We start from the raw sequence: 23,209 nt of genomic DNA on the forward strand, positions 1-23,209 counted from the left end.
ATGAACCCTTCAGTGAGTGACTGAGTGACTTCAGAACGTTGTCTTCAGAACGTTGAGGGTGAGTTTTATTATAGTAGATAATATATATATATTAAAATAATAAGGTAAATTATATATTTATATATATTCTTATTAATTTCTCATTGTTTAAGTATTTCATATCTATAAAATATTCAACTACTATGAGAACATATTGTTTATTACAAAATGTATTTAAAATTGATATATAAATACAAATGGATAAGAAATAATAAACATTTGTATTAAAAAATATATAAAATATATGTGGAAAAATGCATAGCATTTAAATATGCCTAAAAAACAATACATGAGCATACTGATCTTATATTTTAAAAAAAATTTGTTTGTAATAAACAAAAATAATTTTTAAAAAAGTAGAATAATAAAAGGTAAAATAATAAATGAAAAATATAAAAATATATATGTATATAAAAAAGAAATATAAATAAACCTAAAAAATGATATAGTAAATAAAATAATAGAATAAAGAAAAAATTATATAATAGAAAAAGCCTTCAGAACCTTTGCCAGCCATGTCTAGCCATGTGTTGCCTGGCCTCCTTGAGTCTTCAGATCCTGCTCCAGAACAAGGTCAGGCTCTCCATGCCCCACATCTCATGGCAGCTCCAGTTCCCCATGCCGCCACTGGAGCTGCCATGAGATGTGCGGCACGGAGAGCCTGACCTTGTTCCGGAGCAGCCGCGTGGTCTGCCCGCAGTCCTCGCTGACCGGTAAGTTTTTCAATAAAGCAGGTAAATAAAGCAGCTTTCCAAATACATCAGGCTTCCAATAAATCAGGTTGCTCTCACTTCCAAGACCCTTCCAAACCCTCAGGAGCTGGCCATCCCTGCCTTGGAACTCTCCCACTTCATAGAAGCTTCTCCTCCCTCCTGGGATTCCTCCCCCATCTGATCTACCCCCCCCCCCCTTCCATATAATCCATCCAATCATCTTTCTCCCTCTCCATGGGCCCCTCTCTATTCCAGCTGGGCCGCATGGTATATTGATTGTGTATCCAGGGGAACTGAGCTTCTCCGAGGACAAGCAGGCTGCTTGTTCTCACTGATGGGTGACGTCCACGGCAGCCCCCTCCAATCGGAAACTTCACTAGCAAAGGCCTTTGCTAGCCCTCGCGCGCCCATGCGCACCGCGCATGCGCGACCGTCTTCCCGCCCGAACCGGCTCGTGTTCGTAAGTCTTCTTTTGTCCGCGCTCGGGACGGTCGTATTTTGCTGCCGTTTCGTGCCCCTCTAGTTGACCTCGCGCGACTTCGCGATTTTCGCTTTAAAAAAAAAAAAAAAAAAAAGAGACCGATCCGGTCTTTACCCCTTTCCCGTTTTTCCAGCTTTTTCCCCGCGTAAGTTTCCTTTCGCTTTCGGGAATGGCCTATTTGGCCTCGGTACGGGTTTTTTCTCCCTTCTTTTTGGTGCCTTTCGTCATCATCGCGAATTTTGATTTCGCCGGCGTGATTTTTCCGCCCATGTCATCGAAGTCTTCCAGCGGCTTCAAGAAGTGCACCCAGTGCGCCCGGGTAATCTCGCTCACTGATAGGCACGCTTCGTGTCTTCAGTGTCTGGGGGCTGAGTACCGCCCGCAGGCCTGCAGTCTTTGTGCTCTTTTGAAAAAGAGAACTCAGGTAGCGAGATTGGCCCAGTGGAACGTTTTGTTCTCGGGCTCTTCGACAACAGCATTGAAGTCTTCGACCTCTGCATCGGCATCGACTGCATCGAGGCTTCTACCTCCTGCATCGTCGGTACCGAGACATCGAAAGGCTGCGTCGACGTCGGTGGTACCGGGACCTCCGCTATTGCTGATGTCGTCGGACGGTGGTGCTTCGTCTGGAGTGCAGGTGAGGGCTGTCCATTCCCCTGCTAGTGGCGGTGAGCCTTCGGGTGGGTCTTCTCCTGCCCTGAGGGCTCCTGCGGTACAGCCCCCCCCCCCCCCCCCCCCCCGAGATCGACCTTCTTCGGCCTCGGCCCCGAGGAAGCGACGGTTGGATTCTACGTCCTCCTCGTCGGTACCGGGAAGCTCCGGTGACATGCTTCAGTTGAAGAAGTCAAAGAAGCATCGACACCGGTCTCCTTCCCGTCTCGGTACCGAGAGCTCTGGGTCGCCGTGGGAGTCGGCACCCAGTAGGCATCCGCACCGGGAGGACCGCTCACCCTCTATTCAGGAGGTGTCGATGCGCTCCACCTTGGACAGCCCGGAACCGCCTCCACGCCCGGAACAGACTCTGACCTCGACGCCTGCATCGGCTTCTCAGTCTTTCTCCACAGCCGCTCTGCACGAGAGTCTCCAGGCCATTCTTCCAGAGATTCAGGGAGAGCTGTTGCGCCCTTCTCCTCCGGTACCGGGGGTCTTGCGCCTCCAGTACCATTGGGTGAGGCGAAGGCTGGACCTTTGCCCGAGGTGAGCGGAGGGAGCTTCGCCGGTGCTGGCGAGGGAGTCCACCTTTCGACGCTCCTACCGTGGCCGTGTTCCCACGGAGTCGAGTCGGGCACGGCTTCAGACGCAGGTCCGTGAACTTGTGTCTGATACCGATGGTGAGGCCTCGTGGGAAGAGGAGGAGGACATCAGATATTTCTCTGACGAGGAGTCTGATGGCCTTCCTTCTGATCCTACTCCCTCCCCTGAAAGGCAGCTTTCTCCTCCCGAGAGTCTGTCTTTCGCGGCCTTTGTCTGGGAGATGTCTACAGCCATCCCCTTCCCGGTGGTCGTGGAGGATGAGCCCAGGGCTGAGATGTTTGAGCTCTTGGACTATCCTTCTCCACCTAAGGAAGCGTCTACAGTACCCATGCATCATGTCCTAAAAAAGACATTGCTGGCGAACTGGACCAAGCCACTAACTAATCCCCACATTCCCAAGAAGATCGAATCCCAGTATCGGATCCATGGAGACCCAGAGCTGATGCGCACTCAGTTGCCTCACGACTCTGGTGTGGTGGATCTGGCCCTAAAGAAGGCTAAGAGTTCTAGAGAGCATGCTTCGGCGCCCCCGGCCAGAGACTCCAGAACCTTAGACTCCTTTGGGAGGAAGGCCTATCATTCCTCTATGCTCGTGGCCAAGATTCAGTCCTACCAGCTCTACACGAGCATCCATATGCGGAACAATGTGCGACAGTTGCCGGGCTTGGTGGACAAGCTCCCTTCTGAGCAAGCCAAGCCGTTTCAGGAGGTGGTCAGGCAGCTGAAGGCGTGCAGAAAATTCCTGGCCAGAGGGGTATATGATACCTTTGATGTTGCGTCCAGGACCGCTGCTCAAGGTGTGGTGATGCGCAGACTCTCATGGCTGCGTGCCTCCGACCTGGAGAATAGGATCCAGCAGCGGATTGCGGACTCCCCTTGCCGAGCGGACAACATTTTTGGAGAAAAGGTCGAACAGGTGGTAGAACAGCTCCACCAACGGGATAACGCTTTCGACAAATTCTCCCGCCGGCAGCCTTCAGCATCTACCTCATCAGGTAGATGTTTTTATGGGGGACGGAGGGCTGCTCCCTACTCTTCTGGTAAGCGTAGGTACAATCCTCCCTCTCGCCAGCCTGCGGCCCAGGCTAAGCCCCAGCGCGCTCGCTCTCATCAGCAGCGTGCGCCTCAGCAAGGCCTCGCGGCTCCCTAGCAAAAGCAGGGGACGAGCTTTTGACTGGCTCCAGTAGAGCATAGCCGACATCAACGTGTCCGTGCCGGGCGATCTGCCGGTTGGGGGGAAGTTGAAAGTTTTTCATCAAAGGTGGCCTCTTATAACCTCCGACCGTTGGGTTCTTCAAATAGTCCGGCCTCCAAATTGCCCACCGGGAGCTCAGTCCTACAGCTTCCAGCACAAGCAGGTACTTGCAGAGGAACTCTCCGCCCTTCTCAGCGCCAATGCGGGCAAGAAGGGCTGGGATTCTATTCCAGGTACTTCCTTGTGGAAAAGAAAACAGGGGGGATGCGTCCCATCCTAGACCTAAGGGCCCTGAACAAATATCTGGTCAAGGAAAAGTTCAGGATGCCTTCCCTGGGCACCCTTCTCCCCATGATTCAGGAAAACGATTGGCTATGCTCTCTGGACTTGAAGGACGCCTACACGCACATCCCGATATTGCCAGCTCACAGGCAGTATCTGCGATTTCGTCTGGGCACACGTCACTTCCAGTACTGTGTGCTACCCTTTGGGCTTGCCTCTGCACCCAGACTGTTCACGAAGTGCCTGGCTGTAGTAGCAGCAGTGCTTCGCAGGCTGGGAGTGCACGTGTTCCCTTATCTCAACGATTGGCTGGTGAAGAACAATTCCGAGGCAGGAGCTCTACAATCCATGCAGATGACTATTCGACTCCTGGAGCTACTGGGGTTTGTGATAAATTACCCAAAGTCCCATCTTCTCCCAGTACAGAGACTCGAATTCATAGGAGCTCTGCTGGATTCTCGGATGGCTCGTGCCTATCTTCCGGAGACAAGGGCCAACAATCTGCTGTCCTTCGTCTCCCGGGTACGAGCGTACCAGCAGATCACAGCTCGGCAGATGTTGAGATTGCTGGGCCACATGGCCTCCACAGTTCATGTGACTCCCATGGCTCGTCTTCACATGCGATCTGCTCAATGGATCCTAGCTTCCCAGTGGTTTCAGGCTGCTGGGGATCTAGAGGACGTGATCCACCTGTCCACGAGTTTTCTCAAATCCCTGTACTGGTGGACGATTTGGTCCAATTTGACTCTGGGACACCCTTTCCAAATTCCTCAGCCACAAAAGGTGCTGACTACGGATGCGTCTCTCCTGTGGTGGGGAGCTCATGTCGATGGGCTTCACACCCAGGGAAGCTGGTCCCCCCAGGAACGCGATCTGCAGATCAATCTCCTGGAGTTACGAGCGGTCTGGAACGCTCTGAAGGCTTTCAGAGATCGGCTGTCCCACCAAATTATCCAAATTCAGACAGACAACCAGGTTGCCATGTATTACTTCAACAAGCAGGGGGGCACCGGATCTCGCCCCCTGTGTTAGGAAGCCGTCAGCATGTGGCTGTGGGCTCGCCGTTACAGCATATTGTTCCAAGCCACATATCTGGCAGGCGTAAACAACAGTCTGGCCGACAGGTTGAGCAGGATTATGCAACCTCACGAGTGGTCGCTCAATTCCCGTGTAGTGCGACAGATCTTCCAGGTGTGGGGCACCCCCTTGGTAGATCTCTTTGCATCTCGAGCCAACCACAAAGTCCATCAGTTCTGTTCCAGACTTCAGGCCCACGGCCGACTGGCATCGGATGCCTTCCTCCTGGATTGGGGGGAAGGCCTGCTGTATGCTTATCCTCCCATACCTCTGGTGGGGAAGACTTTGTTGAAACTCAAGCAAGACCGAGGCACCATGATTCTGATTGCTCCTTTTTGGCCGCGTCAGATCTGGTTCCCTCTTCTTCTGGAGTTGTCCTCCGAAGAACCGTGGAGATTGGAGTGTTTTCCGACCCTCATCACCCTGAACGAAGGGGCGCTTCTGCATCCCAACCTCCAGTCTCTGACTCTCACGGCCTGGATGTTGAGAGCGATTTTGCCTCTTTGGGTCTGTCGGAGGGTGTCTCCCGTGTCTGTCTTGCTTCCAGAAAAGATTCCACTAAGAGGAGTTACTTCTTTTTATGGAGGAGGTTTGCCGTCTGGTGTGACAGCAAGGCCTTAGATCCTCGCTCCTGTCCTACACAGACCCTGCTTGAATACCTTCTGCACCTGTCTGAGTCTGGTCTCAAGACCAACTCTGTAAGGGTTCACCTTAGCACAATCAGTGCATACCATTACCGTGTGGAAGGTAAGCCGATCTCAGGACAGCCTTCACTCGACCCTACTTGTCCCTCTAATTACCCACCCATCTCCCTCCTCCCTTTTCTCTCCAAATTACTTGAGCGTGCTGTTCACCGCCGCTGCCTTGATTTTCTCTCCTCACATGCTATTCTTGACCCACTACAATCTGGTTTTCGCCCACTCAACCGAAACTGCTCTTACTAAAGTCTCCAATGACCTATTACTGGCTAAATCCAGAGGTCTCTATTCCATCCTCATTCTTCTTGATCTTTCCGCTGCTTTTGACACTGTCGATCACAGCATACTCCTTGATATCCTGTCCTCACTTGGATTCCAGGGCTCTGTCCTTTCCTGGTTCTCTTCCTACCTCTCCCTCCGCACCTTTAGTGTTCACTCTGGTGGATCCTCTTCTACTTCTATCCCTCTGCCTGTCGGCGTACCTCAGGGTTCTGTTCTTGGTCCCCTCCTCTTTTCTATCTACACTTCTTCCCTTGGTTCATTAATCTCATCCCATGGCTTTTCCTACCATCTCTATGCTGATGACTCCCAAATCTACCTTTCTACCCCTGATATCTCACCTTGCATCCAAACCAAAGTTTCAGCGTGCTTGTCTGACATTGCTATCTGGATGTCTCAACGCCACCTGAAATTAAACATGACCAAAACCGAACTTCTAATTTTTCCCCCCAAACCCACCTCCCTACTCCCCCCGTTTTCTATTTCTGTTGATGGCTCTCTCATTCTCCTTGGCTCGAAACCTCGGGGTCATCTTTGACTCTTCTCTCTCCTTCTCTGCTCACATCCAGCAGACCGCCAAGACCTGTCGTTTCTTTCTTTACAACATCCGTAAAATCCGCCCCTTTCTTTCCGAGCACTCTACCAAAACCCTCATCCACACCCTTGTCACCTCTCGTTTAGACTACTGCAATCTGCTTCTTGCTGGCCTCCCACTTAGTCACCTCTCCCCTCTCCAATCGGTTCAAAACTCTGCTGCCCGTCTCGTCTTCCGCCAGGGTCGCTTTACTCCTCAAGACCCTTCACTGGCTCCCTATCTGTTTTCGCATCCTGTTCAAACTTCTTCTACTAACCTATAAATGTACTCACTCTGCTGCTCCCCAGTATCTCTCCACACTCGTCCTTCCCTACACCCCTTCCCGTGCACTCCGCTCCATGGATAAATCCTTCTTATCTGTTCCCTTCTCCACTACTGCCAACTCCAGACTTCGCGCCTTCTGTCTCGCTGCACCCTACGCCTGGAATAAACTTCCTGAGCCCCTATGTCTTGCCCCTTCCTTGGCCACCTTTAAATCTAGACTGAAAGCCCACCTCTTTAACATTGCTTTTGACTCGTAACCACTTGTAACCACCTGCCTCCACCTACCCTCCTCCTTCCTGTACACAATAATTGATTTGATTTGCTTACTTTATTTTTTGTCTATTAGATTGTAAGCTCTTTGAGCAGGGACTGTCTTTCTTCTATGTTTGTGCAGCGCTGCGTATGCCTTGTAGCGCTATAGAAATGCTAAATAGTAGTAGTAGTAGTAGTAGTAGCTTTTAGTTGTTCGCTTCATGAGAGGTTTGTTTTTGTCAAAGCCCCCCGTCAAACCTCCTACAGTGTCATGGGATCTCAATGTCGTTCTCACCCAGCTGATGAAACCTCCTTTTGAGCCACTGAACTCCTGCCATCTGAAGTACTTGACCTGGAAGGTCATTTTCTTGGTGGCTGTTACTTCAGCTCGTAGAGTCAGTGAGCTTCAGGCCCTGGTAGCCCAGGTCCCTTACACCAGATTTCATCATAATAGAGTAGTCCTCCGCACTCACCCTAAGTTCTTGCCGAAGGTAGTGTCAGAGTTCCATCTGAACCAGTCAATTGTCTTGCCAACATTCTTTCCCCGTCCGCATTCCTGCCCTGCTGAACATCAGCTGCACACATTGGACTGCAGAAGAGCATTGGCGTTCTATCTGGAGCGGACACAGCCCAACAGACAGTCCGCCCAATTGTTTGTTTCTTTTGATCCCAACAGGAGGGGAGTGGCTGTGGGGAAACGCACCATTTCAAATTGGCTAGCAGATTGCATTTCCTTCACTTACGCCCAGGCTGGGCTGGCTCTTGAGGGTCATGTCACGGCTCATAGTGTTAGAGCCATGGCAGCGTCAGTGGCCCACTTGAAGTCAACCACTATTGAAGAGATTTGCAAGGCTGCGACATGGTCATCTGTCCACACATTCACATCTCATTACTGCCTGCAGTAGGATACCCGACGCGACAGTCGGTTCGGGCAGTCAGTGCTTCAGAATCTGTTCGGGGTTTAGAATCCAACTCCACCCCCCTAGGCCCATGTTTATTCTGTTCCAGGCTACACTCTCAGTTAGTTGGATAAGTTGTTAGGTCAATCTCAGTTATGTCCTCGCCGTTGCGAGGCCCAATTGACCATGTTTGTTGTTTTGAGTGAGCCTGGGGGCTAGGGATACCCCATCAGTGAGAACAAGCAGCCTGCTTGTCCTCTGAGAAAGCGAATGCTACATACCTGTAGAAGGTATTCTCCGAGGACAGCAGGCTGATTGTTCTCACATACCCGCCCGCCTCCCCTATGGAGTTGTGTCTTCCCTTGTCTTTGTCTTTGTCTTGCTACATACGGGACTGACGAACACGACGTTTCTGATTGAAGGGGGCTGCCGTGGACGTCACCCATCAGTGAGAACAATCAGCCTGCTGTCCTCGGAGAATACCTTCTACAGGTATGTAGCATTCGCTTTCTTCCCTCTGCCTCCCCCAAGTGGGTGACGAAATTATAGGCTCAGCCTGGCTAGCCCCCTGGCTCCCTCTGCTGGAGCTGGGAGTCCATTCCCTTGTCACCAGACTACTCTCTGCCTCCCTCCTTGCAATGGCTTCTGGTACTTGTATTTCAGGGTCTAACTGCTTCATCCTATCCGCCCTGGCAGTAACTTTGTCACACACCCCCTCCCTCAAGAAATTGTGATACTAAGAAGACCACGGAGGGCTCTCCCGAGGGTCCGCAATTCGTGACAGGGCATCTGCATTTCCATGAAGCTTCCCTGCCCGGTGCTACGCTGTGAAGGAAAAAGCCTGCAGGGCCAAATGCCACCTCGTAAGGCGGCTATTGTGGCCCGCATCTGCTGCAACCATTTTAACGGGGCATGATCCATTATGAGCGTAAAAGGTCGTCCCTGGAGGTAATATTTTAAAGTCTCCATGGCCACTTAACAGGCAGACACTCCTTCTCTATCACCTCAAAGTACCGTTCTGCGGGTATAGGTACATAAGTAATGCCACACTGGGAAAAGACCAAGGGTCCATCGAGCCCAGCATCCTGTCCACGACAGCGGCCAATCCAGGCCAAGGGCACCTGGCAAGCTTCCCAAACGTACAAACATTCTATACATGTTTTTCCTGGAATTGTGGATTTTTCCCAAGTCCATTTAGTAGCGGTTTATGGACTTGTCCTTTAGGAAACCATCTAACCCCTTTTTAAACTCTGCTGAGCTAACCGCCTTCACCATGTTCTCCGGCATTGGAGCCGACTCTGTGGGTGCTTGAGCACCCCCAATATTGGAAAAATTCCTTGTGTGTGTCCAGGGAGGGACTATTTCCATTGGACTTAGCACCCCCAATAATTTTGAAAAGTTGGCTCCTATGTTCTCCGGTAATGAATTCCAGAGTTTAATTATGCGTTCGGTGAAGAAACATTTTCTCCGATTTGTTTTAAATTTACTACACTGTAGTTTCATCGCATGCCCCCTAGTCCTAGTATTTTTGGAAAGCGTGAACAGACGCTTCACATTCTTACTCAGAAACAGCACTGAGTGTTCCTCCTGCCCAAACTCCTGGGACAAGACAGCCTCCAGCCCTGTTTCGGAGGCATCGGTTTGTAAAAGGAAGGGCCTCCTGAAATCCACCCCCATCAAGACGGGTTCTTGACATAAGATGTGTCGAAGGCTGCGCTCCCCTGTGTCTCCCATATCAAAGTATTGGAGTAGGTCCTTTTTAATATATCTGTCAAGGGGCTGGAGATATCCGCAAAGTTAGGGATGAAACGTCTATACTACCCCATGAGCCCTAGAAAGCTACGTAGTTTTTTGTTGAGGGGCAAGGAGAAGTCCCATATACCCTGCACTTTATCGGTTAGGGTTTTTTTTTTATTCATTTATATTATTACAACTCCAAAAGAGATAAGTAATAAGCAAAAATATAGTGCAAAGAATAATGTCAAATGTCCTAATTAAAACAATGATTGAAATATATAATAATAACTTTCGTCCAATAATTTTTAGGTAATATAATCCAAGATAATGAAATTATTTACCATCAAATAAAATATTTGAAGAAACTATATATACTGCTTCCTAGCAATTCTCCTCAAGGATCAGGCGACCCTTAGGGGGAGGAATGCTGGCTTCGGCCTAACCCCTGGTAAGCCTTTCCTCAGCTGAGAGGTGCCCAGCTCTACCACCGGCTGCCTTTCAGGTGCTGTGGAGGACTTGCAGCTCATCTGCATATCCTTACAGCCTTCTCCGGGGTGACACCCAGGTCCACTCTGATCCACCCAGGGCCTCCGCTCTAGGTGCCCAGCACTCCCACCAGGTGCTGTGGAGGACTTGCAGCCCTTCTGCATTTCCTCACAGCTGTATCCGGGATGACTCCAGGTCCACCCCGAGCTTCCCAGGGCCCTCGCTCCAAGTGCACAGAGTCTCCAGGTGCTTTTTGGCTAGGATTCCTTTAAGCACTATCACTCCCTATGCCTTAGCTGCTGCCTGCTGTCCCTGTCCTAGCCTTCCTGCCTTCCTCCTCTACTCCTATCACCTTAGCCACTTCACATCCACCTTAGCCCCTATATATGGCCCCTATACACATTCTCTTCATCGCCCTGTCCCATCCTAACCTCTTCCCCCCTCTCCTTCCACTGTCTACCTCAGGAACTCACTGCCCACCCTTGTCCCCTCCCGTCCTGCTCATTACTCCCCTACCCTACCTCCCCCCACCCCCCACCAGCTCTCCTGCCCCCCTCGTCATTCCTAGCTCTCAACCTTCTACACTTCCTCCCCACCATTAACCCATCCCCATTCCTCCTTAACACATCCCGTCTTCGTCATCTTCGTCGACCCTCCTCCCCCACCCTCCTCCACACTCTCTTACTCCGTCTCCTACTTTCCGCAGGTGACATCAATCCCAATCCAGGTCCCCCCCACCTCTCCTCTCCATATCCACGTAACCGATCCCAGAATGCCTCCAATCTCATCTCTATTCCCCTTCTCCTCCCCGCTTCCCTCCCCTTCTCGTGTGCCCTATGGAATGCCCACTCAGTATGCAACAAACTCTCCTTCACCCACGATTTGTTCATCTACCGTTCCCTTCAACTGCTCGCTTTAACTGAAACTTGGATAACCCCTAACGACACTGCCTCAATCACAGCCCTATGCCATAGAGGATATCTTTTCTCCCACACTCCCCGCCCAGACGCACACGGTGGAGGCGTTGGGTTTCTTCTCTCACCCTCTTGTAGTTTCCAACCCCTCCCCCTGCCACAGTCTCACTGCTTCTCATCCTTCGAAACTCATGCCATCCGGCTATTCTACCCGACACCACTCAGAGTTGCAGTCATCTACCGCCCCCCTGATAAGCCCCTCTCTTCCTTCCTTCCTTACTGACTTTGATGCTTGGCTCACCGTCTTTCTTGATCCCTCATCTCCATCCCTCATTCTTGGTGATTTTAATATTCACATTGACGACCCATCCAACTCCTACGCTTCTAAATTCCTCACTCTGACATCCTCCTTTAACCTCCAACTATGCTCTACCACCCCTACTCACCGTAATGGCCATTGTCTCGACCTCATTCTCTTCTCTTCCTGCTCACCTTCCAATTTCTGCACCTCAGTCCTTCCTATCTCAGATCATCACCTAATCACCCTCACACTTCATCACCCTCCCCCTCAACCTCGCCCAACTATAGCCACTGCCTTCAGGAATCTCCAGGCCTTCGACCCCCCTACCCTATCCTCTCACATCTCCAATCTCTTCCCTTCCATCTCGTCTTCCGAATCTGTTGACACGGCTGTCTCTGCCTACAATGAAATTCTCTCCACTGCTCTGGATACCCTAGCACCATCTGTCTCTCGACCCACTAAGCGCACTAATCCTCAGCCCTGGTTAACCCCTTGCATCCGTTACCTTCGCTCCTGCACCCGATCTGCTGAGCGACTCTTGAGAAAATCTCGCACCCTGTCAGACTTCACCCATTACAAATTCATGCTATCCTCCTTCCAGTCTTCCCTATTCCTTGCCAAACAAGAATATTATTCTCAATTAACTAATTCTCTTGGCTCCAACCCTCGTCGCCTCTTCGCCACCCTCAACTCCCTACTTAAAGTGCCCTCCGCTCCCACCCCCCCCCCCCCACTCTCTCCTCAAACACTAGCTGACTACTTCCGCGATAAGGTGCAGAAGATAAACCTTGAATTCACTTCCAAGCCTTCTTCTCACTGTGACTTCTTAACCCACTCCCCCAACCAACCTAGCCTGGCCTCCTCCTCCTTCTCCTCCTTCCCTGAGATCACCGAAGAGGAAACTGCTCGCCTTCTCTCTTCCTGTAAGTGCACCACCTGTTCCTCTGATCCCATTCCCACCAATCTGCTTAACAACATCTCTCCTACAGTCAACCCCTCAATCTGTTACATCCTCAACCTCTCTCTCTCCACTGCTACTGTCCCTGACACCTTCAAGCACGCTGTAGTCACACCACTTCTCAAAAAACCATCACTAGAACCCCACCTGTCCCTCCAACTACCATCCCATCTCTCTTCTACCCTTCCTCTCCAAATTACTTGAACGCGCTGTCCACAGCCGCTGCCTTGATTTCCTCTCCTCTCAGGCCGTCCTCGATCCGCTCCAATCCGGCTTTCGCCCACTACACTCGACAGAAACAGCACTCTCTAAAGTCTGTAATGACTTGTTCCTTGCCAAATCCAAAGGTCACTATTCCATCCTCATCCTCCTCGACCTATCTGCTGCCTTTGACACCGTCAATCATAATTTACTTCTTGACACACTGTCCTCATTCGGGTTCCAGGGCTCCGTCCTCTCCTGGTTCTCTTCGTATCTTTCCCAACGCACCTTCAGAGTATATTCTAATGGCTCTTCTTCCACCCCCATCCCGCTCTCTGTTGGGGTTCCTCAAGGTTCTGTCCTTGGACCGCTTCTTTTCTCGATCTACACCTCTTCCCTGGGCTCGCTGATCTCATCACATGGTTTCCAGTGCCATCTCTATGCTGATTACACGCAGCTTTATCTCTCCACTCCCGACATCACGGTCGAAACCCAGGCCAAAGTTTCGGCCTGCCTTTCAGACATCACTGCCTGGATGTCCAACCGGCATATGAAACTGAACATGGCAAAGACTGAGCTCCTTGTCTTTCCACCCAAACCCTCTTCTCCTCTTTCCCCACTTTCCGTCTCTGTTGACAACGCCCTCATCCTCCCCGTCGCTTCAGCCCGCAATCTCGGAGTCATCTTCGACTCCTCCCTCTCCTTCTCTGCCCATATCCAGCAGACAGCTAAGACCTGTCGCTTCTTCCTCTATAATATTAGCAAAATTTGCCCATTCCTCTCTGAACAGACCACCCGAACCCTCGTCCACTCACTCGTCACCTCTCGTCTTTGCTATTGCAACCTTCTTCTCACTGGCCTCCCGCTTAACCATCTATCCCCCCTTCAATCTGTCCAAAATTCTGCCGCACGTCTTATCTACCGCGTGAACCGATACTCTCATAATACCCCTCTCCTCCAGTCACTTCACTGGCTCCCGATCCGCTACCGTATACAGTTCAAGCTTCTCCTTTTAACCTTCAAATGCACTCGATCTGCAGCCCCCCAGTACCTCTCTACCCTCCTCTCCCCGTATGTTCCCGCCCGTAACCTCCGCTCTCAGGACAAATCACTCCTATCTGTACCCTTCTCCACCACCGCTAACTCCAGACTCCGCCCCTTCTGCCTCGCATCATCATATGCCTGGAACAGCCTTCCCGAGCCCATACGTCATGCGCCCTCCCTGCCCATCTTCAAGTCCTTACTCAAAGCCCATCTCTTCTCCCTTGCTTTTGGCGCATAACCACCTTCCCCACTCATGATACCTACACTGTCTACATAGTTTGTAACCTTTAGATTGTAAGCTCTTTTGAGCAGGGACTGTCCTTCCCCATGTTAAACTTGTACAGCGCTGCGTAACCCTGGCAGCGCTATAGAAATGCTAAGTAGTAGTAGTAGTAGTAGTCAAGCCTGTCATACAGTGTACATCTGTTAACTAACTGTTACCACTACTTCCTCTCTATTTAACAAAAATTCCTCTACCTGTTTAGGTTCAAAAAACTGAAATTGCTTAGATTGATACAAAATACGACAAATACAGGGAAATTTCAAAACAAAACTAGCTCCAAGAGCCAAGGTCCTAGCTCGCATAGCTAGGAAAACCCTGCATCTCTTCTGAGTTTCTCTAGAAAGATCAGGGTAAACTCTTATTTTAGAACCCAAAAACAGAGAGTCCGAATACCTAAAGGAAAGTTTTAGAACAGCATCTCTGTCCATTTCAAGTGTAAAGGATACCACCACTGTGGTTCTTTTGGTAATTATTTCCAGCGACGACTCCAAGAATGCTGTCAAGTTCATATCTTCTCCTATTTGTGTTTGCGAAATCTCTCCATCCCTCTGTTTATTAATTTGTATATACTGTGCTCGCACAATAGGAGGAAGTGATTCACTTGGCATTCTTAATTATTTCCATTAAGTATTTCTTCACCATATCAATTGGATATCAGTGAGGATCTTTGAAAATTAGTTAGTCTCAAATTTAACTTCCTTGCTTGATTTTCCAAATATTCTAAACGTCGGAAAGTGTAATTCCGATCCCTTATTGAGACTTGACCCATTGTCTCTAATGTTTGTAACTTTTCCCCCATCTGATTTAATTGAGAAGACTGTTGGGTGGTAGTCTAAGCCTGTGAAAGGACAGATTCTGATAATATTTTTATTTCAGCCACATTTTTTTCAATCATTTTTGAAAGGGAGGAATGCAGTGTGTAAGTTAGGTCCCAGAGTGACTCCAATGTCACTACGGCCGGTTTCTCCAAATTCCCCAAAATAGAGACAGGAGGGGGAGCGCTCAGAATTTGGTTCAATGTACTCACAGTTTGTGTAGATAAAGTTTGTAGAGGAATTTGTTCTTCTATTGTTACCATTCTCAGCGTTTCTATCGGAGTGGGCTGGTTCCTTCCCTGAACATCCATATTCCCTTGTGGGCGCCGTGTTACAGGACCTACCTCCGCTCCTCTCTCTCCTGGCTGCGGGAGGGCCACACGCTGTATGGAGCTTAGGGAAACCCCGTTGACACTACCGTCCAACACCGTCGCGTTGGCTTCGATAGTAGGAGAAGAAGTTTGCCTGGGAACGGTCGATACCACGAATTGCTCCAAAGTTGACTGCTGACAGGGATTGGACCCAGCACTGGAAGAGGGAACCTCCCGCACTCTGCCTGTCCGCTTCCCCATATTCACAGAGTTCAAGCAGAACCTCACAGCCTGCACTTACTACTTAACATTTCTAAAGCGCTACTAGGGTCACGCAGCGCTGTACAATTTTAACAAAGAAGGACAGTCCCTGCTCAAAGGAGCTTACAATCTAATGGACAAGTATGCAGTCAATCAATCAATCAAATGGGGCAGTCTAGCTTTCCTAAGCAAAGGTAAATGGTTATGTGCCGAAAGCTACAGTGAAGAGGTGGGCTTTGAGTAGGGATTTGAAGATGGGGAGGGAGGGGGCTTGGTGTATGGGCTCGGGAAGTTTATTCCAAGCCTAGGGTGAGGCAAGGCAGAAAGGGCAGAGCCTGGAGATGGCGGTGGTGGAGAAGGGTACTGATAGGAGGGATTTGTCGTGTGTGCTGCGTATGCCTTGTAGCGCTATAGAAATGCTAAATAGTAGTAGTAGTGTGCGGAGGTTACGGGTAGGAACGTACAGGGAGATGAGGGTAGAGAGGTAATGAGGGGCTGCAGATTGAGTGCATTTGTAGGTTAGTAGGAGAAGCTTGAACTGTATGCGGAATCTGATCGGGAGCCAGTGAAGTGACTTGAGGAGAGGGGTGGTGTGAGTATATCGGTCCATGCGGAAGATAAGACATGCGGCAGAGTTCTGGATGGATTGAAGGGGGGATAGTTGGTTATGTGGGAGGCCAGTGAGAAGTAGGTTGCAGTAGTCAAGGCGAGAGGTAATGAGAGAGTGGATGAGAGTTCGGGTGGTGTGCTCAGAGAGGAAAGGGCGAATTTTGCTGATGTTTATAGAGAAAGAAGTGACAGGTCTTGGCTGTCTGCTGGATGTGCGTAGAGAAGGAGAGGGAGGAGTCGAAGATGACTCTGAGCTTGCGGGCAGATGAGACGGGGAGGATGAGGGTGTTATCGACTGAAATAGAGAGTGGAGGGGAGAGGAGAAGTGGGTTTGGGTGGAAAGACGATGAGCTCAGTCTTTGCCATGTTCAGTTTCAGGTGACGGTTGGACAAAGCAGTAAGTCACTACGCGGCCATCTTGGAAATGGTCTGCAGTTCTTCCGGTTAGGGGTTTTATGACTCCTCCCCCTACCCGATATCCTAGGTGCGTCACGTCTTGGGCAGCGAACGTGCATTTTTTTGGGTTCACCGTCAATCCTTCCCGCAGGGATTCTAACTCTCTTTTGGGAGGAAGGCCTACCAGTCCTCTATGCTCTTGGCCAAAATTCAGTCTTACCAGCTCTACACGAGCATCTACTTGAGGGACACGGTGAAGCAATTGGCGGACTAGGTCGATAAGCTCCCTCCGGGGCAGGCCAGGCCTTTTCTGGAGGTGGTCAGGCAGCAGAAGGCGTGTTGTAAATTCCTATCCAGGTGTGCTTACGATTCTTTTGAAGTCGCATCCAGGTCCGCTGCCCAAGGCATAGTGATGCGCAGACTCTCAAGGCTGTGTGCCTCTGGCCTGGACAATAGGGTCCAGTAGTGGATTGCGGATGCCCCTTGCCGGGGGGATAATATTTTTGGCAAGGTGGTCGATCAGATCACTCAGCGGGAAACCGCTATGGACAATCTCTCCCGCCGGGCGCCTTCTGCTACTACCTCATCAGGTAGACGATTTTTCCGGGGAAGGAAGAATGCTCCCTATGCTTATAACAAGCGTAGGTACAATCATCTCGACAGCCTTCTCAGGCTCATCCCCAGCGCGCTCGTTCTTGTCAACAGCGTGCACCAAGGCAGGGCCCTACAGCTCCCCAGCAAAAACAAGGGACAGGCTTTTGACTGGCTCCAGTTGAGCACAGCCGCTACCAAAGTGTCTGAGCTGGATGGCTTACCGGTCGGAAGGAGGTTAAAATTTTTTCACCAAAGGTGGTCTCTCATAACCTCCGATCGGTGGGTTCTTCAAATAGTCCGGTTAGGATACTCCCTCAATTTGATATCCAAACCTCCAAATTGCCCACTGGGAGCTCAATCCTTCAGCTTCCAGCACAGGCAGGTACTTGCAGAGGAACTCTCCGCTCTTCTCAGCACCAGTGCGGTTGAGCCCGTTCCACCAGGGCAAGAAGGGCTGGGATTCTATTCCAGGTACTTCCTTGTGCAAAAGAAAACGGGGGATGCATCCCATCCTAGACCTAAGGGCCCTGAACAAATTCCTAGTCCAAGAAAAGTTCAGGATGGTTTCCCTGGGCACCCTTCTTCCCATGATTCAGGCAAACGATTGGCTATGCTCTCTGGACTTAAAGGATGCTTACACTCACATCCCGATACTTCCAGCTCACAGGCAGTATCTTCGATTTCGGCTGGGAACACAGCACTTCCAGCATTGTGTGCTGCCCTTTGGTCTGGCGTCTGCGCCCAGAGTCTTTACAAAATGCCTGGCAGAAGTTGCAGCGTCGCTACGCAGACTGGGAGTGCATGTGTTCCCTTATCTCGATGATTGGCTGGTGATGAACACCACGCAGGCAGGAGCTCTACAGGCTGGAGCTACTTGGGTTTGTGATAAATTACCCCAAGTCCTATCTTTTCCCTGTTCAGAAACTGGAATTTATAGGAGCACTGCTGGATACTCAGACTGCTCGGGCCTATCTTCCAGAAGCAAGAGCAGACAATCTTCTGTCTCTAGTTTCCTTGGCCAGAGCGTCTCAGCAGCTCACAGCTCAGCAGAGGTTGAGACTTCTAGGCCACATGGCCTCCACAGTCCATGTGACTCCCATGGCTGGTCTTCCTATGAGATCGGCTCAATGGACCCTAGCTTCCCAGTGGTGTCAAGCTGCAGGGAATCTAGAGGATGCAATCCAGCTGTCCACCGATTTTCTCAATTTCCTTCAGTTGTGGATGATTCGATCCAATTTGTACTTGGGACGTCCCTTTCAAATTCCTCAGCCACACAAAGTGCTGACCACGGATGCACCCCTCCTGGGGTGGGGAGCTCGTGTCTATGGACTTCACACTCAAGGAGTTTCGTCCCTCCAGTAAAAGGCTCTTCAGATCAATCTCCTGGAGTTGTGTGCGGTCTGGAACGCTCTAAAGGCTTTCAGAGATCAGCTGTCCAACCAAATTATACAAATTCAGATTGATAATCAGGTTGCCATGTACTACATCAACAAACAGGGGGCATCGGATCTCGCCCCCTGTGTCGGGAAACCGTCAGGATGTGGCTTTGGGCTCGCCTTTTTGGCATGTTTCTCCAAGCCACGTATCTGGCAGGCGTAAACAACAGTCTGGCCAACCGATTGAGCAGGATAATGCAACCTCACGAGTGGTTGCTCAATTCGGGCGTGGTTCGCAAGATCTTCCGAGAGTGGGGCACCCCCTCAGTGGATCTTTTTGCCACTCAAGCCAATCACAAGGTCCCTCAGTTCTGTTCCAGGCTTCAGGCCCACGACAGACTAGCATCAGATGCTTTTCTCCTGCATTGGGGGACAGGCCTTCTGTATGCGTATTCCCATACATCTGGTGGGGAAGACTTTGCTGAAACTCAAGCAAGACCACGGAACCATGATTCTGATTGCTCCTTTTTGGCCACGTCAGATCTGGTTCCTCTTCTTCTGGAGTTGTCCTCCGAAGAACCGTGGAGATTGGAGTGTTTTCCGACCCTCATCACACAGGACGAAGGGGCGCTTCTGCATCCCAACCTCCAGTCTCTGGCTCTCACGGCCTGGATGTTGAGAGCGTAGACTTTGCCTCTTTGAGTCTGTCGGAGGGTGTCTCCCGTGTCTGTCTTGCTTCCAGAAAAGATTCCACTAAGAGGAGTTACTTCTTTCTGTGGAGGAGGTTTGCTGTCTGGTGTGACAGCAAGGCCCTAGATCCTCGCTCTTGTCCTACACAGACCCTGCTTGAATACCTTCTGCACTTGTCTGAGTCTGGTCTCAAGACCAACTCTGTAAGGGTTCACCTTAGTGCAATCAGTGCATACCATTACCGTGTGGAAGGTAAGCCGATCTCAGGACAGCCTTTAGTTGTTCGCTTCATGAGAGGTTTGCTTTTGTCAAAGCCCCCTGTCAAACCTCCTACAGTGTCATGGGATCTCAATGTCGTTCTCACCCAGCTGATGAAACCTCCTTTTGAGCCACTGAACTCCTGTCATTTGAAGTACTTGACCTGGAAGGTAATTTTCTTGGTGGCAGTTACTTCAGCTCGTAGAGTCAGTGAGCTTCAGGCCCTGGTAGCCCAGGCCCCTTACACCAAATTTCATCATAACAGAGTAGTCCTCCGCACTCACCCTAAGTTCTTGCCAAAGGTTGTGTCGGAGTTCCATCTGAACCAGTCAATTGTCTTGCCAACATTCTTTCCCGCCCTCATTCCTGCCCTGCTGAACGTCAGCTGCACACATTGGACTGCAAGAGAGCATTGGCCTTCTATCTGGAGCGGACACAGCCCAACAGACAGTTCGCCCAATTGTTTGTTTCTTTTGATCCCAACAGGAGGGGAGTGGCTGTGGGAAAACGCACCATATCCAATTGGCTAGCAGATTGCATTTCCTTCACTTACGCCCAGGCTGGGCTGGCTCTTGAGGGTCATGTCACGGTTCATAATGTTAGAGCCATGGCAGCGTCGGTAGCCCACTTGAAGTCAGCCACTATTGAAGAGATTGCAAAGCTGCGACGTGGTCATCTGTCCACACATTCACATCTCATTACTGCCTGCAGCAGGATACCCGACGCGACAGTCGGTTCGGGCAGTCAGTGCTTCAGAATCTGTTCGGGGTTTAGAATCCAACTCCACCCCCCTAGGCCCATGTTTGCTCTGTTCCAGGCTGCACTCTCAGTTAGTTGGTAAATTTTTTAGGTCAATCTCAGTTATGTCCTCGCCGTTGCGAGGCCCAATTGACCTTGGTTGTTGTTTTGAGTGAGCCTGGGGGCTAGGGATACCCATCAGTGAGAACAAGTGAGAACAAGCAGCCTGCTGTCCTCGGAGAATACCTTCTACAGGTATGTAGCATTCGCTATATAGCAGCAACCAGTCCTAGAGGCCTGCGTGTATTCAGGTCCTTGGAGCACTTTTAGTGGGTACCGCAGTGCACTTCAGCCAGGTGGCCCCAGGCCCATCCCCCCCCCCCCCCCCCCACCTGAACACTTGTGCTGGTAAATGGGAGGCCTCCAAAACCCACTGTACCCACATGTAGGTGCCCCTTCACCCCTACAAGTGTTGTACATTTGTGGGTTTTGGGGGAGGGGGTTGGGAGCTCAGCACCCGTGGTAAGGGAGCTACGCATGTGGGAGCTTTTTCTGAAGTCCACCGCACTGACCTAGGGTGCCCAGTTGGTGTCCTGGCATATCAGGGGGGCCAGTGTACTACCAATCCTGGCCCCTTCCACAATCAAATGGCTCAGATTAGGACGTTTTTGAGCTGGGCATTTATAGTTTCCATTATCGCTAAAAAAAAACAAATGCCCAGCTCAAAAACGTCCACTTTTTTCGAAAATTCGGTTCGGCCTGCCCCTTCACGGACCCGTTCTCGGAGATAGCCCATGGAGATAGGCGTTTCCGTTTGATTATGCCCCTCCACGTATGTTACCTTGTCTCCCCTTTTTATCTTGTGGACTTGAAATGGATGAGAAAGAACTTTGTTACCTTATATGAATTTGTATTGGGAAAAGATGTATAATTTCTTCCATTTTTGCATGTCAAGAGTTCTTGTAAAATTTGTTAATACTTATAAATAAATAATTTTTAAAAAAAGGAAATTTTTTCATTAAAATTTGGTTGATCCAATAAGGAGGTATTAAATCTCCACTGCGGTCTATGTACTGACTGTTGAATATCGTGGAGTTGTAGAATAATATAAGCATGATCTGACAATATTATGTTTTCAATACTAGTCTAACATAGAGTACAGAGGCAGTTACCAGAAAATAATCTATTCTTGAGTAAGTGTTATAGGGATTAGAATAGAAAGTATAACTGTGATCTGTCACATAGGATAATCTCCAAACATCATATAAGTGTAACTGAGAAATAATATCTTGTAGGGAGTGACATGCTTTTGTCATTTTGAAAGGATAAACAGATTTTAATCTAATGAAAGGTTTAAAACCAGACTGAAATTATCACTAGTAATATAAGGAATTTGGCCTTCAGCTATAATTATATCAGCTAATGACTGGAAAAATTCTAGGGAATCCATATTAGGTGCATATATATTAAATAAAGGGATTTATCATGAATATCAACTGTGATTTTAATCCATCTCCCCATAATATCAGTTTTCTGTGACACAATAGAAATAATCCATATTAGGTGCATATATATTAAATAAAGGGATTTATCATGAATATCAACTGTCATTTTAATCCATCTCCCCATAATATCAGCTTTCTGTGACATAATAGAAATGTCAGAACCTTTCCTGAAAAGTGTTGTTACCCCATTTTTTTTTACCAATTGCTGGTGTGAATACAAAAGTGCCCCTTCAAAATTTTAGTGTTCATTATTATCAGTATATGTAATACTGTGTGGTATTTTGCCAAACATATCATTATATATTTATAGTCATTCATAAATGGTTATTACCTTTGTGTCCCTTAATGAGAAGGGTCTAACAACCCAATCAAAAGGAAGAAAATCTTTAACATATCTAATGAAAACTCTCACCAGATTTTATTATGTTTTCAAGAAACACATTTGTCTACTACAGAATCTAGTAAATTGCTATTAAAATCATTTTACCACCTATATAAGTACATAAGTAATGCCAATACTGGGAAAAGACCAAGGGTCCATCGAGCCCAGCATCTTGTCCACAACAGCGGCCAATCCAGGCCAAGGGCACCTGGCAAGCTTCCCAAACGTACAAACATTCTATACATGTTATTCCTGGGATTTTGGATTTTTCCAAGTCCCTTTAGTAGCGGTTTATGGACTTGTCCTTTAGGAAACCGCTACTAAACGGACTTGGAAAAATCCAAAATCCCAGGAATAACATGTATAGAATGTTTGTACGTTTGGGAAGCTTGCCAGTACTTATTGTGTTTAGTTCATCACTCTCTTGATAAAAATATCTATATCTGTGTTACTAGATCAATGTTTCGATTTAAGAAGTTAAATATTTACTTTGAATGAAAATGTTTTATACTGCCCCTGAACAAAAGACAGTATCTATCCTTCTAGGATGCTTTAAAATAGCATATAATGTTGAAACAGTGCTCCACTTACTGGTGCCCTAACCTTCTTTGTTATGCTAGCTATGCATCATTAGTTTTCTTACTACAGGTATGGAACTTTATTTCCATAATTTCCACTGTTTATATTTGTTATACTGGTGTAATAATTATTTTTCCCTAATTCGTTTTTCCATCAAGAAAATGTGCCTATCTACTGCATTAAAGAAGATTGCTTATAATAACCCAATCATAAATATTTAAAAATTATGTTTTGAAATTTATGGAATACAACAATTGTACAGCCCTATAAGCTTTCTACAATTCAATTTTGAAACTTTTATGTACACAGTTCTAGCTACCTTTTAAATAATGAGAACATTTATTTGTAATGAGATAAGACAATCTGCCATTCTTAAGCTAAATCTATGTAAGAATATTTGTTATGACTATTGATTTTAGTCTATCCTGTATATACTGCGTGCAGTATCCTTGGTGCTACCCCAGACCATCCTTCCCTGAAACTTACTTAATGTATTAACATCTCATATATTCTTCCTCAAATTTTTTTTTCTCCTTGTTTTATAGTACCTGAATTTGAACTCATTGTAAACAGTTAGAATGTTACCCTTTTCTCTCTCTTTCTGTGTCTTTTCAATTTTGTTTTATATAAACGGGGTACAGACGTACCTCCCTGATTACTATTTTTATCTATTATGCAAATTATTAATTACTTTTCTTAGGACAAGTTTATAACTTAATTTTCCTTAATTTCTACTGTTAGTG

General features: G+C 48.6%; 1 protein-coding gene across 1 annotated transcript in view; it reads left to right on the forward strand.

Moving 5' to 3' along the window:
* Nucleotides 1-23,209, forward strand: part of RIBC2 (RIB43A domain with coiled-coils 2) — a 161,848-nt gene that overhangs the window by 138,004 nt on the left and 635 nt on the right. The window lies entirely within an intron of this gene.

The sequence above is a fragment of the Microcaecilia unicolor genome, chromosome 9, assembly GCF_901765095.1.
Source record: "Microcaecilia unicolor chromosome 9, aMicUni1.1, whole genome shotgun sequence".
NCBI lineage: Eukaryota > Metazoa > Chordata > Amphibia > Gymnophiona > Siphonopidae > Microcaecilia > Microcaecilia unicolor.